General features: G+C 37.4%; 1 long non-coding RNA gene across 1 annotated transcript; it reads left to right on the forward strand.

Moving 5' to 3' along the window:
- The first annotated feature begins 8427 nt into the window (after positions 1–8427).
- On the forward strand, positions 8428–15717 carry LOC125965119 (uncharacterized). The gene is made up of 2 exons (XR_007478651.1): positions 8428–9519; positions 15040–15717. It is a non-coding gene; the product is annotated as an uncharacterized LOC125965119 (long non-coding RNA).
- The last annotated feature ends 95 nt before the right edge of the window (positions 15718–15812 follow it).

Below are 15812 nucleotides of genomic sequence, written 5' to 3' on the forward strand. Positions count from 1 at the left end.
ACCAGTGGAAAGACCAAAAAGGTAAAATTACTGGGCTTCCTAGAACTCTAATTTTAACTATTTTTAGTATTTCAAAGTGGGAGAAAGTGTCATCATTATTAATGCTGTGCCTATGCTAATATAACCTTTCAAGATTTAGAAGATATCTGAAATATTGTGCATGTCTCAGTGTGAAAATTAATTTTTTAAAGTATAAATCAGGGAATTCCCTGGTGGTCCAGTGGTTAGGACTCAGCGCTTTCACTGCTGGGGCTGGATTCCATCCCTGGTCTGGGAACTAAGCTCCTGCAAGCTGCAAGGCAATAAATAAATAAATACGTGATTCTCAGTGGGGGTGGGCATTTTGGAATTACCTGAAGGACATCTTCAGCCTTCACAGCCTCCACTCAGGTGCTGATCAGCCTAGCAACTGGGTGTTCGACACTGCCCTTTGTTTCTCTTGAGAATTATGGCTGTGTGGGCCCTTTCTTCTCCCTTCCTCCAAAAGTGGGAGAAGGGGCTGGTGTCTGTCTGGCTTAATAATTAGTGCCAGGACTTGTAAAATAATGATGCCCAGTGTTGTTATGCCACGTGTCTGAGAGACCCCCATATAGGTACTGTGATATTTTGTTATAATAAGAAATATATATATAAGAAATATATATAATATAAATAAATAAATATATTTATTAATATATAGAATATAAATATATAATTATATATAATATAAATATATATAGAAATATATATATAAATAAATATATAAATATATTCTTATATATAAATATATATATAAGAAATATATATAATAAGAAATATATCTATTATATATATTATATATAATATATATAATATATATATATATGTCTTTATTCCAGGCTCCTGGCCAGAGCTCCTAAAACCTTTGTAAGTTCCTGAGAGATAAAAGTACTAGGAGCATCTTTTGTTCTAATTTGGTCTTTGACCTGGTTCTTGTCACAGAGCTCCTAAATCCCTTGGAATTTCCTGGATGATAGGAGCATCTTATGTTCTATTGAGGGAACTTTTGGTGGGTTCCTGGATAGCTTCAGAATCACCAGAAAGAACGTTATGATTAGAAGCTTGAAAATTTCAGCCCCCCAACTACTCCCCTACTTTCATCCTTTGGAGAAGTGCTGGAGATTTGAGTTAATAACCAAGCATGCCTAACTATTTACAATAGCGAATACATGGAAGCAACCTAAATATCCATCAACAGATGAATGAATAAAGAAGATGCGGTGTATATACACAATGGAACACTTCTCAGCCATTAGAAAGAGTGAAATAATGCCATATGCAGCAGCATGGATGAACCTAGAGATTATCATACTAAGTGAAGTAAGTCAGAAAGAGAAAGGTGAGTACCATATGATATCACTTATATATGGAATCTAAAATATGACACAAATGAACTTATTTATGAAACAGAAACAGACTCACAGACACAGAGAACAAACTTTTGGCTACCAAAGGGGAAATGGGGTGGAAGAGGGATAAATTAGGAGTTTGGGATTAGCAGATACAAACTACTATATATAAAATAAACAACAAGCTCCTACTGTATAGCACAGGGAACTATATTCAATATCCTGTAATAAATCTTAATGGAAAAGAGTATGAAAAAGAACATGTACATATATGTATAAATGAATTACTTTGCTATACATCAGAAACCAACACAACAGAAACTATAGTAAATCAACTATACTTCAATTAAAAAAAATAACCAAGCATGCCTATTAGATGAGGCCTCCATAAAAATCCCTTAACTAGGGGGTTCAGAGAGCTTTCAAGCTGGTGAACACATGGAGGTGCTAGGAAGGTGGTCCACCTGGAGAGGACATCAAAGCTCTGAGCTCCTCCCCACATACCTTGCCCTATGCATCTCTTCCATCTGGCTGTTTCTGAGTTGCATCCTTTTATAATAAACTGATAATCTAGTAAGTAACCTGTTTTCCTGAATTCGGGGAGTCATTCTAGCAAATTATCAAACCTGAGAAGAGAGTTATGGGAGCCTCCAATTTATAACTGGTTGATCAGACGCATAAGTGACAACCTGAACTTGCAATAGGTATCTGAAATGGGGGGGTGGCAGTCTTGTGGGACTGAGCCCTTAACCTGTGGAGTCAGAATTCAATTGAATTTAGTATCAGAATTCAATTGAATTTAGGACACCCAGCTGGTATCAGAGAACTGGTCAGTGGGGAAAAACCCACACATCTCTGTGTAGAGGAATAGAGGCAGTTGTGTTCAAATACTTTTATCCCAGCAGCTCAGAAACCATCCTTGCACATTTTAAAAATTGATTACCAACTTGAATAACATATTGCCTTTTGTTCTAGGGTATTTCAATGTCCCATCCTGTAGACTTGCCATCCTGGATTAATTGATTATATAGTGCCAGACAAGATATTTCATTTCAGTTACAGTCAAACTAAAGTAATCTACAAACAGGTGTAGTTCCCATTTTATTCAGCCCTTTGGGTCTGTGAAAGATATGAGTTATCAAAACAAACAAATTAAAAAGACAAACGTTGCATTGTATTAGGGCTTTAGAGAAAACAAACTATTATGAATCATTCTATTTCTATTGTAGATGAAAGATAAATCTTAAATCATTCATATACATACTAAGGTTAACCAGCCTTTTAAATGGGTTGAGTAAAGTCTGCCTGTTAAAAGCTTACAGGAGATCCTTTACCATTATCTGATACAATTGTTTCAAACATCCCACTCTTGCAGAGAGGCTGCTACCTGTTCAGACTTCCCCAGACAGTGGCTTAAAAGATCATGGTTGCACACCCTGCAGATTTTGTGGCTTCACACAAAAGGAGTCAGGGGCCATGATAAGAAGTGAGGGATAATGAGAACCAACTAGGAATAGGAAAAGCCTAAAAACCCCTATTCACCTAATGTCTATACTCCTCCTTTTATACAAATGATATTATACTATATATATTTTTCTATACCTGCCTTATTCATTTAAATGATCTTCCTCATTCCTTTTTGTGGCTGTATAGTATTCCACTGTGTAGCTGTTCATAATTTATTTCACCAATCCTCTATTGATGGACATTTAGGTTGTTTCCAATCTTTTACTATTACAAAGAATGCTGCTTGAATAACCTGTATATGTATCATTTTGAAAATGTGCAGCTATGTCTGGAGAATAAATTCATAGAATTGCTAAGTGAAAAGAAATTGCATTTGTAATTTTTTTTTTTTTTTTACATGGGCCTCTCACTGTTGTGGCCTCTCCCATCACGGAGCACAGGCTCCAGACACACAGGCTCAGCGGCCATGGCTCACGGGCCCAGCCACTCCGCAGCATGTGGGATCTTCCCGGATCGGGGCACAAACCCGTGTCCTCTGCATCAGCAGGCGGACTGTCAACCACTGCGCCACCAGGGAAGCCCTGTAATTTTTTAAAAAATTTATTTATTTTTGCTGCGCCGGGTCTTAGTTGTGGCATGCGGACTCTTAGTTGCGGCATGTGGACTCTTAGTTGTGGCATGCATGTGGGATCTAATTCCCTGACCAGGGATTGAACTCAGGCCCCCTGCATTGGGAGCATGGAGTCTTACCCACTGGACCACCGGGGAAGTCCCACATTTGTAATTTTTAAGGAATTGTATTTTGTTCATTTTTCCTTTTTACTGAGATTTAAAGTGCACTAACATTAAACTTACAGTTTGATGAGTTTTTACATATGTATACACCCGTGCAATCACCACTCAAGTTAAGGTATAGTACATTTCCAGCATCCTAGGTGCTTCTCTCCTACTCCTTCTCAATCTGTTCTCCCCACCAGAGGGAGCCACTATTCTGACATTTATCACAATTCTTGAAATTTCATATACATGAAAACACAGGGTAAGTTCTCTTTTGGATATAGTTTCTTTCACTCACATAATGATTATTAAATACATTCATATTGTTGAAGATATCTGTATATAGTTATTTTGTTGCTGTGAGTATTCCATTATATAAATATATCACAATTTATTTACGCAGTCTCCCAATAATGGACATTTGGGTATTTTTCCCAGTTTTAGATGATATTGGCACACCAGCCTTCTTTTGGTTAATGTCTGCATGGTATATTATTTTCTGTCCTTTTGCTTTCAACCAATCTGTGTTTTAATATTTAAAGTGTATTTTGTGTATTGTAAACAGCACACAGTTGCATTGTAGGTTTGTTTATTTATCCAGTCTAACAATCTTTGTTTTCTAACTGGACTATATAGTCTATTTACATTTAACGTGATTACTCATATAGTTAAGTTTATCTTACTTTTTGCTTTCTCCGTATGTTCTTTATTTCCTTATTATTCTCTCCTGTCTTCTCTTGTGTTAATTGTATGTTTTGTTATTCAACTTTATTTCCTCTATTAACTTTGTAATTATATCTTTTTGTATTATTCTTTTAGTGGTTATCCTAGAGATTACAAGAGGCACCCTTGATTTCTCTTAGCCTAATTTAAATTAGTATATTTACAACTTCATGAGCAATGCAGGAGCCTTTCAACAGTTCAATTCTATTTACCTTCCTGCCATTTCTGTTATTGTTGTCATATATTTCACTTCCTCATAGGTTATAACCCCCATAAAACATGGTTATCATTGTTACTTAAAACAGGCAATATTATTTCATATTTACATGCATTAGTTTGCCAGTGCTCTTCATTTTTTCTTATATATACATGTTTCTATGTGGAGACATTTTCCTTCATCCTGAAAAACTCCCCTCAGTCAGCTGGAAATATATTGTTCAGCTTTTGTTTGTCTGAAAATGTCTTTATTTTGCTTTCATATTCAGGATATTTTCACTGTTTATATAATTCTAGTATGGTAGGTGTTTCTTCTATTTTTCAGCATTTTAAACATGCTATTACATGCCTTCCACGGTTTCTGTTGGAAAAATCAGACATCATTGATATGGTATCCTTTTAAAAATAATATCTTTTTTTTCCCTATCTACTTTTATGATTTTTAACTTTTATTTTTAGTAATTTAACTTTGATTTTTTTAGAAATTTAGTAATTTAACTAAAGAAAAAACCAAGATGTGGTTTTCTTTGTATTTGTCCTGCTTGGGATTCGCTGAATTCCCTGAATCTGGAGATCGAGTCATTCATCAGTTTTGGAAAGTTCTCAGTCTCTATCTCTACAAATATCACTTCTGTCCATTATCTTTCTTCTCTCCTTCTGGAACCAATTAAATGTTTCTGGTATAGTCTCTTCTTTCCCATGTTTTGCATGGTGTGTGCTTCAGTTTGGATATTTTCTACTGACCTGTCTTTGAGTTCAATAATCTCATCTTCTGTTGTGTTGTGTCCAATTTGATGTTAAAGCCATCCAGAGAGTTCACTTCTAGAAATCCATTTGCATCTCTGTATGGATTCTTACATCTCTATTGAAATTCTCCATCTTTTCATCTAATTTTTCATCTTTCCCTCTATTTTCTTTAAATAATAACCATAATTATTTTAAAGTTCTTATCTATAACCTTAAGCAATTGGCTTATCTTTTTTTTTTTTTTTTTTTTTGCGGTACGTGGGCCTCTCACTGTTGCGGCCTCTCCCGTTGTGGAGCACAGGTTTTTCCAAATTATAGTTGGTGTCAGTGAAGTGGGATTTGCTAGAACCACCCTGACTCATGGAAACATGTGGTTTGGGAAGAGAAAGGATGAGAGGGTGGTGTATGAGGAACCTTTGATCCCTGGATGGCTACCTAGTCACCCATGATATTAAACTGCAGCCGCACTTCAATCATTTACTAAAGGTAAAAGTTGCCAATGGAATTTAGAGATGGGGATGATCTGACTCCTGAAGAGCTGACTCATTGAGTAAGCAAGGAAATGCATAATAATAAGAAGCACAGTAAAAATACAATCCCTTGGTCACTGTTATCTGTAAAAGCTAAAATAAAGAAAGTGCTGGGTCAAAACTTGCTGCTCATCCAAACTCGGAGTTGGGTTGGTCTGAACTTCAGCCACTAACCTCAAAGCTGCCCACAACGGGAAAAATTATGCCAGGACAACATAAAGTACCTCCAAAGCCTCTGGTTAACAAGAAGGTAGTCAATGTTGGGGGAGGGCAAAACAAGAAATTACTGAAACCAGAGGGTATAGTGTGAATGGGGCTGTCTCTTATCAGTATCATCAGCTTCCTGAGGAAGCTTTATTAAAATGGGTGGTGAGAAGGGTTAATTTAGGGGCTGTGTCTTTGGTTTTGAATGCTGCAGAGTGGAAGAGCATGTTTACATTGATACAGGACCCACAGTTCACTACTGAACAATCACAGATGGCGTTACATGAGCCAGACACACAGGAGATTATTCCTGAGGGAATAGCAAGCCTAATGGACTGGATAAAAGCCACTGTAAAGTGTGTTTGTCCTGAGAAGGGAGACTGCCCAATTCCCCCTATAAATGCCAAATGGAGCACCCCAGATGAAGCAGTTGATATGCTTCGCATGTAAGCCATATGCGATTGGTTTTATGTTTACGGGATATTCACCTGCTGAATATGCCTGTTTATGCAAGTTATGGTAAGTGCTGTAACTAAGGGTGCCCCTGTTGCATGGACACCCCATGTGACATTACTCTTACAAAACAATAAGAATCCAAGAAGCCTTATCAGATTTGCTGTCTCAGCTTCCTTGTGTGGGTCTTACTGAAACGAAGGGCATTAAAATAATTAAAAAGAAAATGGAGAAAGACAGTGAGGAGAGTCAAAGAACTCTCCAGCTCTCTCCAACAGCGTGGAAATCTTTAGACGGCTATTAAGAAATGGGATGAATATGGTAGACATTGATGGTGTTGAAACAGAAGTGCTGATGCAGCACTATAGAAGGTTGGGTGGATCAACCTTGCTGGTTCCCCAACATCAAAAGGCCCCAAACAACTCTGCTCCATTTACCCCAGTTTAGAGGAATTATTAAAGCCAGAAGGCAAAGATTTTGATGAGAAACCCCACTCAGAATCGCCTGGGTCTGTGATCAAGCAGAATAATCAGGTTAAAAACTGACAAAAAGGGCCAGGGTCCCTTGGCTCAACCCTTCACTGGGGACCCAAAGCCTTTTGCACAAGAGTGGGTAAAATGGTCAAGGGGTGGAAAAGAGACGTTTCCAGGACCCCTTGATATAGGATCCCCACACACTATGGTACCAAAATCTATTAGTGAAACCCTGATATGGTCTACAGTTAGACTGAGAGAACATAAAAACGTGAGTGCTGATAAGATTATAAAAGTGGAAATGTTTAAATAAGATTCATGTAAAGTTGTGTCTCCTTTACGTGAATGTTTCCTGGAAATGGATATTATGTCTGGCTGGGGAACACTTCCTCTACCTAGTATTGTAAGACCAAAACCTGTTGATGAACTCCTACTGGAGGCTACAGTTAGGAGTGTAGGGGTTAATGGAATTGCAGGAAAAGTTTGTAGGAGAATTGGTATGTTTGAACAGGTTTTATGTGAAGCGGTTGTGTGTCTTCTACCTGATTGTACTATGGGGGTGGACACTGTATCTGACTGGGAAACATTTTCCCTACCTAATATTGTAAAACAGAAGGCACGTAAATCTGGGCTTCAAGCAATGTTAATTAGACACACTAACTGGGAGTCAGAGTGTGCTTACACTCAAAATGAGAGGCACTAAAGGAGTGTCCCCACTAGATAGATTTCTCTGTTTTACTGGTGGATCTGGGGGATGGGGGTGGGGAAGGATGGAGTATTCTTTCTTTCCCACATCATCTCAACTTTTTTGTCCCCCCTACCTGATGCAGTGGTCACAGGACCAGGGCTACAACTAGGGCTGAAAATAGGGATGATTCCTAAGCAAAAAGTGCAACTGTGTTTCTGATCTTTATGTCATAATTCCTAAGGGCCTGATGGGACAGAATGTGCCTTCATACCATATGATAAAATTGGGGCTAACAGTGAATGCAGCTATATTGCCTGGTGGTTAAGATAGCCCGCTAGCTCTGCACCTATGTAACCTTACCTTATCTGAATAGAAGTGGACTGATGGGGAGGCACATGCTAGACTATTATTACTGCCTGCAATATAGACCAGCACAGTGGCTGAACCTAATCCCTTCCAAAGGTAAAAGAATTTGGGTATAAATGGAGAGAAGGAGGAATAGTAGTAGCTAACAGTAAAGTTATGAGTAAATGAATTATGTAATGAGGCAAAAATCCAATATTATATTAACACCTTGAAAGAGGCTCAGAACAAGAAATGATATCACCTCAGCTCAATTATATCAGATGCCTGAAAGGGTGAAGCCACATGTTTGCTGAGACCACGCCTGTTTTTGGAACTTGACAAGATGGAATGAAAGCCTGCAAACTGAGTGGGCTTGTCCCAGCAGACATTCTCCTACAATATGATGATGGACAGGAATGATTATTAATGACTACCTTTGAACTTATGTTTCATTTTGCTGGGAGGGGTCTGTGGCCAGAGACCAGGAGTGGTGGGCTGTGAGAGAAGAGAAAATAGAAAAAAAAAAAAAAAATATATATATATATATATATATATATATTGGTCTCTGCCCCGACTCCTGGCACAGAATTCCTAAAACCCTTGTAATTTCCTAAGTGATAAGGGCAGTAGGAGAACCTTTTGTTCTAAGGAGGCAATTCTGGGTGGGCTCCTGCATGACTACTAAATGGGGGCTGGTCACAAGAAAGACTAGCCATGATTAAAATCTTGGAATTTTCAGCCCCATCCATCAGAGAGGGAACAGAACTGAAATGGAGTTAATGATTGATCATGCCTATGTGATGAACCCTCCATAAAATTCCAAAAGCATGGGAGTCTGGAGAGCTTCCAGGTTGGTGAATATATCCACACCGAGAGGTTGACGCACCCCAACTCTACAGAGACAGAAGCTCCTGCACCAGGTGAACCTCCCAGACCTTGCCTATGTATTTCTTTATCTGGCTGTCCATCTGTATCCTTTATCATATCCTTTAATAAATTGATGCAACTGATGCAAGTAAGTGTTTCCTGAGTTCTGTGAGCTGCTCTAGCAAATTAATCCAACCTGATGAGGGGATCATTGGAACTCCCAATCTATAACTCGTGGGTCAGAAGACATGACACCACAAAACTCCTAGAAAGAACATAGCAAAATATTCTCTAACATAAATCGTAGCAATATTTTCTTAGGTCAGAATCCCAAAACAATAGAAATAAATGCAAAAATAAACAAATTGGACCTAATCAAACTTATAAACATTTGCACAGCAAAGGAAACCATAAACAAAATGAAAAGAACCTATAGGCTGGGAGAAAATATTTGCAAACAATGCGAACGACAAGGGCTTAATTTCCAAAATATACTAACAACTCATACAACTCAATAACAGCAACAACAAAAAGTAAAAAAAATGGGCAGAAGACCTAAATAGACATTTTTCCAAAGAAAACATACAGATGGCCAATAGGTACATGAAAAGATGCTCATCATCACTAATTATTAGAGAAATGCAAATCAAAACTACAATGAGGTATCACCTCACACCAGTCAGAATGGCCATCATCAAAAAGTCTATAAATAATAAATGCTGGGGAGGGTATGGAGAAAAGGGAACCCTCCTACACTGTTGGTAGGAATGTAAATTGGTGCAGCCACTATGAAAACAGTATGGAGGTTCCTTAAAAAATGAAAAATAGAGTTACCATATGATCCAGCAATCTCATTCCTGGGCATATACTGGGAAAAGATGAAAGCTCTAATTCAAAAAGATACATGCACCTCCATGTTCATAGCAGCACTATTTGCAATAGCCAAGATGTGGAAAAAACCCAAGTGTCCCTTGACAGAGGATTGACTTAAGATGTGGTATGTATGTACCATAGAATATTACTCAGCCATACAGAATGAAATAATGCCATTTGCAGCAACATGGATAGACCTAGAGATTATCATAGTAAGTCAGAGAAAGACAAATATTATATGATATCACTTATATGTGAAATTTTTAAAATAGTACAAATGAACTTATTTACAAAACAGAAACAAACTCACAGACATTGAAAACAAACTTATGGTTACCAAAGGGGAAGGGGGGTGGATATATTAGGAGTATGGGATTAACAGATGCACACTACCATATATAAAATAGATAAACAACTAGGATTTACCGTATAGCATAAGGACTATATTCAATATCTTGTAATGGAAAAGACTCAGAAAAAAAAAGAATATAGGTATATACATATATATGTAGAATCATATGTAGAATAGCTTTGCTGTACACCTGAAATTAACACAATATTGTAAATCGACTATAATTTAAAGAGAGAGAGAGAGAGAGGGCAGACAGCAGAAGCAAGAAGAACTACAATCCTGTGGCCTGTGGAACAAAAACCACATTCACAGAAAGATAGACAAAATGAAAGGCAGAGGACTATGTACCAGAAGAAGCAAAACGATAAAACCCGAGAAAAACAACTAAATGAAGTGGAGATAGGCAACCTTCCAGAAAAAGAATTCAGAATAATGACAGTGAAGATGATCCAAGACCTCAGAAAAAGAAGGGAGGCAAAGATCGAGAAGATACAAGAAATGTTTAACAAAGACCTAGAAGAATTAAAGAACAAACACCTAGAAGAGTTAAAGAACAAACAAACAGATGAACAATACAGTAACTGAAATAAAAAATACACTAGAAGGAATCAGTAGCAGAATAACTGAGGCAGAAGAACAGATAAGTGACCTGGAAGACAGAATGGTGGAATTCACTGCCATGGAACAGAGTAAAGAAGAAAGAATGAGGGCTTCACTGGTGGCACAGTGGTTAAGAATACTCCTGCCAATGCAGGGGACATGAGTTTGAGCCCTGGTCAGGGAAGATCCCACATGCCGCAGAGCAAGTAAGCCCATGCGCCACAACTACAGAGCCTGCACTCTAGAGCCTGTGAGCCACAACTACTGGGCCTGCGTTCTAGAGCCCCTGAGCCACAACTACTGAAGCCCGCATGCCTAGAGCCTGTGCTCCGCAACAAGAGAAGCCACTGAGGTGAGAAGCCCATAAACCACAATGAAGAGTAGCCTCTGCTCGACGCAACTAAAGAAAGCCCATGTGCAGCAACAAAGACCCAACGCAACCAAAGTAAATAAATAAATAAATTTATTTATTTAAAGAATGAAAAGAAGTGAAGACAGCCTAAGAGATCTCTGGGACAACATTAAACACACCAACATTCTCATTATAGGGGTCCCAGAAGGAGAGGAGAGAGAGAAAGGACCAGAGAAAATATTTGAAGAGATTATAGTTGAAAACTTCCCTAACATGGGAAAGGAAATAGCCACCCAAGTCCAGGAAGCGCAGAGAGTCCCAGGCAGGATAAACCCAAGGAGAAACATGCTGAGACACATAGTAATCAAGTTGACAAAAATTAAAGACAAAGAAAAATTATTAAAAGCAACAAGGAAAAAACGACAAATAACATACAAGGGAACTTCCGTAAGGTTAACAGCTGATTTCTCAGTAGAAACTCTGCAAGCCAGAAAGGAGTGGCACGATATATTTAAAGTGATGAAAGGAAAGAACCTACAACCAAGATTACTCTAGCCGGCAAGGATCTCATTCCGAGTCGATAGAGAAATCAAAAGCTTTACAAACAAGCAAAAGCTCAGAGAATTCAGCACCACCAAACCAGCTCTACAAAAAATGCTAAAGGAACTTCCCTAAGAGGGAAAAACGAGAAGAAAAGGACCTACAAAAACAAATGCAAAACAATTAAGAAAATGGTAATAGGAACATACATATTGATAATACCTTAAATGTGAATGGATTAAATGCTCCAGCCAAAAGACACAGGCTCACTGAATGTATACAAAAACAAGACCCATATATATGCTGTCTACAAGAGACCCACTTCAGACCTAGGGACACATACAGACTGAAAGTGAGGGGATGGAAAAAGATATTCCATGCAAATGGAAATCAAAAGAAAGCTGGAGTAGCAATACTCATAGCAGATAAAATGGACTTTAAAATAAAGAATGTTACAAGAGACAAGGAAGGACACTACATAATGATCAAGGGATCAATCCAAGAAGAAGATATAACAATTATATATGCACCCAACATAAGAACACCTCAATACATAAGGCAAATGCTAACAGCTATAAAAGAAGAAATCAACAGTAACACAATAATAGTGCGAGACTTTAACACCTCACTTACACCAATGGACAGATCATCCAGAAAGAAAATTAATAAGGGAACACAAGCTTTAAATGACACAACAGACCAGATAGATTTAATTGATATTTATAGGACATTTCATCTGAAAACTGCAGATTACACTTTCTTCTCAAGTGCACACGGAACACTCCTGGATAGATCAAATCTTGGGTCACAGATTAAGCCTTGGTAAATTTAAGAAAATTGAAATCATATCAAGCATCTTTTCCGACTCAATGCCATGACATTAGAAATAAATTACAGGGGAAAAAAACGTAAAAAACACAAACACATGGAGGCTAAAGAATATGTTACTAACTAACCAAGAGATCATTGAAGAAATCAAAGATGAAATCAAAAAATACCTAGAGATAAATGACAATGAAAACATGACGATCCAAAACCTATGGGAAGCAGCAAAAGCAGTTCTAAGAGGGACATTTATAGCAGTATGAGCCTACCTCAAGACACATCTCAAATAAACAATCTAACCTTAAACCTAAAGGAACTAGAGAAAGAAGAGCAAATAAAACCATAATTAGTAGAAGGAAAGATATCATAAAGATCAGTGCAGAAATAAATGAAACAGGAACAAAGAAAACAATAGCAAAGATCAATAAAACTAAAAGCTGGTTCTTTGAGAAGATAAACAAAATTGATAAACTTTTAGCCAGACTCATCAGGAAAAAGGGAGAGGACTCAAATCAATAAAATTAGAAATGAAAAAGGAGAAGTTAACAATGGACACTGCAGAAATACAAAGCATCCTAAGAGACTACTACCATCAAATCTATGCCAAAAAAATGGACAACCTGGAAGAAATGGACAATTCTTAGAAAGGTATAATCTTCCAAGACTGAACCAGGAAGAAATAGAAAATATGAACAGACCAATCACAAGTAATGAAGTTGAAACTGTGATAAAAAATCTTCCAACAAACAAAAATCCAGAACCAGATGGCTTCACAGGTGAATCCTATCAAACATTTAGAGAAGAGCTAACACCCATCCTTCTCAAACTCTTCCAAAAAATTGCAGAGGAAGGAACACTCCCAAACTCATTCTACAAGGCTATCACCCTGATACCAAAACCAGACAAAGATACAAAAAAAGAAAATTACAGACCCATATCACTGATGAATATAGATGCAAAAATCCTCAACAAAATACTAGCAAACAGAATCCAGCAACACGTTAAAAGGATCACACACCACGATCAAGTGGGATTTATCCCAGGGATGCAAGGATTCTTCAATATACACAAATCAATCAATGTGATACACCATATTAACAAATTGAAGAATAAAAACCATATGATCATCTCAATAGATGCAGAAAAAGCTTTTGACAAAATTCAATACCCATTTATGATAAAAACTCTCCAGAAAGTGGGCATAGAGGAAACCTACCTCAACATAATAAAGGCCATATATGACAAACCCACAGCAAACATCACTCTCAAGGGTGAAAACTGAAAGCATTTCCTCTAAGATCAGGAACAAGACAAGGATGTCCACTCTCACCACTATTATTCAACGTAGTTTTGCAAGTCCTAGCCACGGCAGTCAGAGAAGAAAAAGAAATAAAAGGAATCCAAATTGTAAAAGAAGAAGTAAAACTGTCACTCTTTGCAGGTGACATGATACTATATATAGAGAATCCTAAAGATGCCACCAGAAAACTACTAGAGCTAATTAATGAATCTGGTAAAGTTGCAGGATACAAGATTAATGCACAGAAATCTCTTGCATTCCTATACACTAACAACAAAAGATCAGAAAGAGAAATCAAGGAAACAACCCCATTCACCACTGTAAAAAAAAAAAGAATAAAATACCTAGGAATAAACCTACCTAAGGAGGTAAAAGACCTGTACTCAGAAAACTATGACACTAATGAAAGAAATCAAAGATGACACAAACTGATGGAAAGATATACCACGTTCTTGGATTAGAAGAATCAATATTGTGAAAATGACTATTCTACCCAAAGCAATCTACAGATTCAATGCAATCCCTATCAAATTACCAATGGCATTTTTTACAGAGCTAGAACAAAAAGTCTTAAAATTTGTACGGAGACAAAAAAGACCCCGAATAACCAAAGCAATCTTGAGGGGAAAAAAAATGGAGCTGGAGAAATCAGACTCCCTGACTTCAGACTATACTACAATGCTACAGTAATCAAGACAATATGGTACTGGCACAAAAACAGAAATATAGATCAATGGAACAGGATAGAAAGCCCAGAGATAAACCCACGCACTTATGGTCAACTACGCTATGACAAAGGAGGCAAGGATATACAATCGAGAAAAGACAGTCTCTTCAATAAGTGGTGCTGGGAACACTGGACAGCTACATGTAAAAAATGAAATTGGAACATTCCCCAACACCATACACAAAAATAAACTCAAAATGGATTAAAGACCTAAATGTAAGACTGGACACTATTAAACTCTTAGAGGAAAACATAGGAAGAACACTCTTTGACATAAATCACAGCAAGATCTTTTTTGACCAGCCTCCTAGAGTAAAAACAAAAATAAACAAATGAAAAAATAAAAATAAACAAGTGGGACCTAATGAAACTTAAAAGCTTTTGCACAGCAAAGGAAACTATAAACAAGATGAAAAGACAACCCTCAGAATGGGAGAAAATCTCCAAAATATATAAACAGCTCATGCAGCTCAATATTAAAAAACAAACAACCCAATCAAAAAATGGGCAGAAGACCTAAATAGACATTTGTCCAAAGAAGACATACAGATGGCCAAGAAGCACATGAAAAGCTGCTCAATTATTAGAGAAATGCAAATCAAATTACAATGAGGTATCACCTCACACCAGTTAGAATGGGCATCATCAGAAAATCTACAAATAACAAATGCTGGAGAGGGTGTGGAGAAAAGGGAACCCTCTTGCACTGTTGGTGGGAATGTAAATTGATACAGCCACTATGGAGAACAGTATGGAGGTTCCTTACAAAACTAGAAATAGAATTACCATATGACCCAGCAAACCCACTACTGGGCATATACCCAGAGAAAACCGTAATTCAAAAAGACACATGCACCCCAATGTTCATTGCAGCACTATTTACAATAGCCAGATCATGGAAGCAACCTAAATGCCCATTGACAGATGAATGGATAAAGAAGATGTGGTACATATATAGAATGGAATATTACTCAGCAATAAAAACGAATGGAATTGAGTCATTTGTAGAGACGTGGATGGACCTACAGACTGTTATACAGAGTGAAGTAAGTCAGAAAGAGAAAAACAAATATCGTATATTAACGCATATGTGTGGAATCTAGAAATATGGTACAGATGAACCAGTTTGCAAGGCAGAAATAAAGACACATGTAGAGAACAAATGTATGGACACCGAGCGGGGAGCGGTGTGTGTGTGATGAATTGGGAGATTGGCACTGACATATATACTAATATGTATAAAATAGATAATAAGAACCTGCTGTAAATAAAATAAAATTCAAAAAAAAAAGTTCAGGTGATAACTTGGGCTTGAGACTGGCATATGAAGGGGGTGAGGGCACTCTTGTACGACTGAGCCTTTAATCTAATCTCCAAGTAGATAGT

The sequence above is a fragment of the Orcinus orca genome, chromosome 1 (assembly GCF_937001465.1).
Source record: "Orcinus orca chromosome 1, mOrcOrc1.1, whole genome shotgun sequence".
Lineage (NCBI taxonomy): Eukaryota > Metazoa > Chordata > Mammalia > Artiodactyla > Delphinidae > Orcinus > Orcinus orca.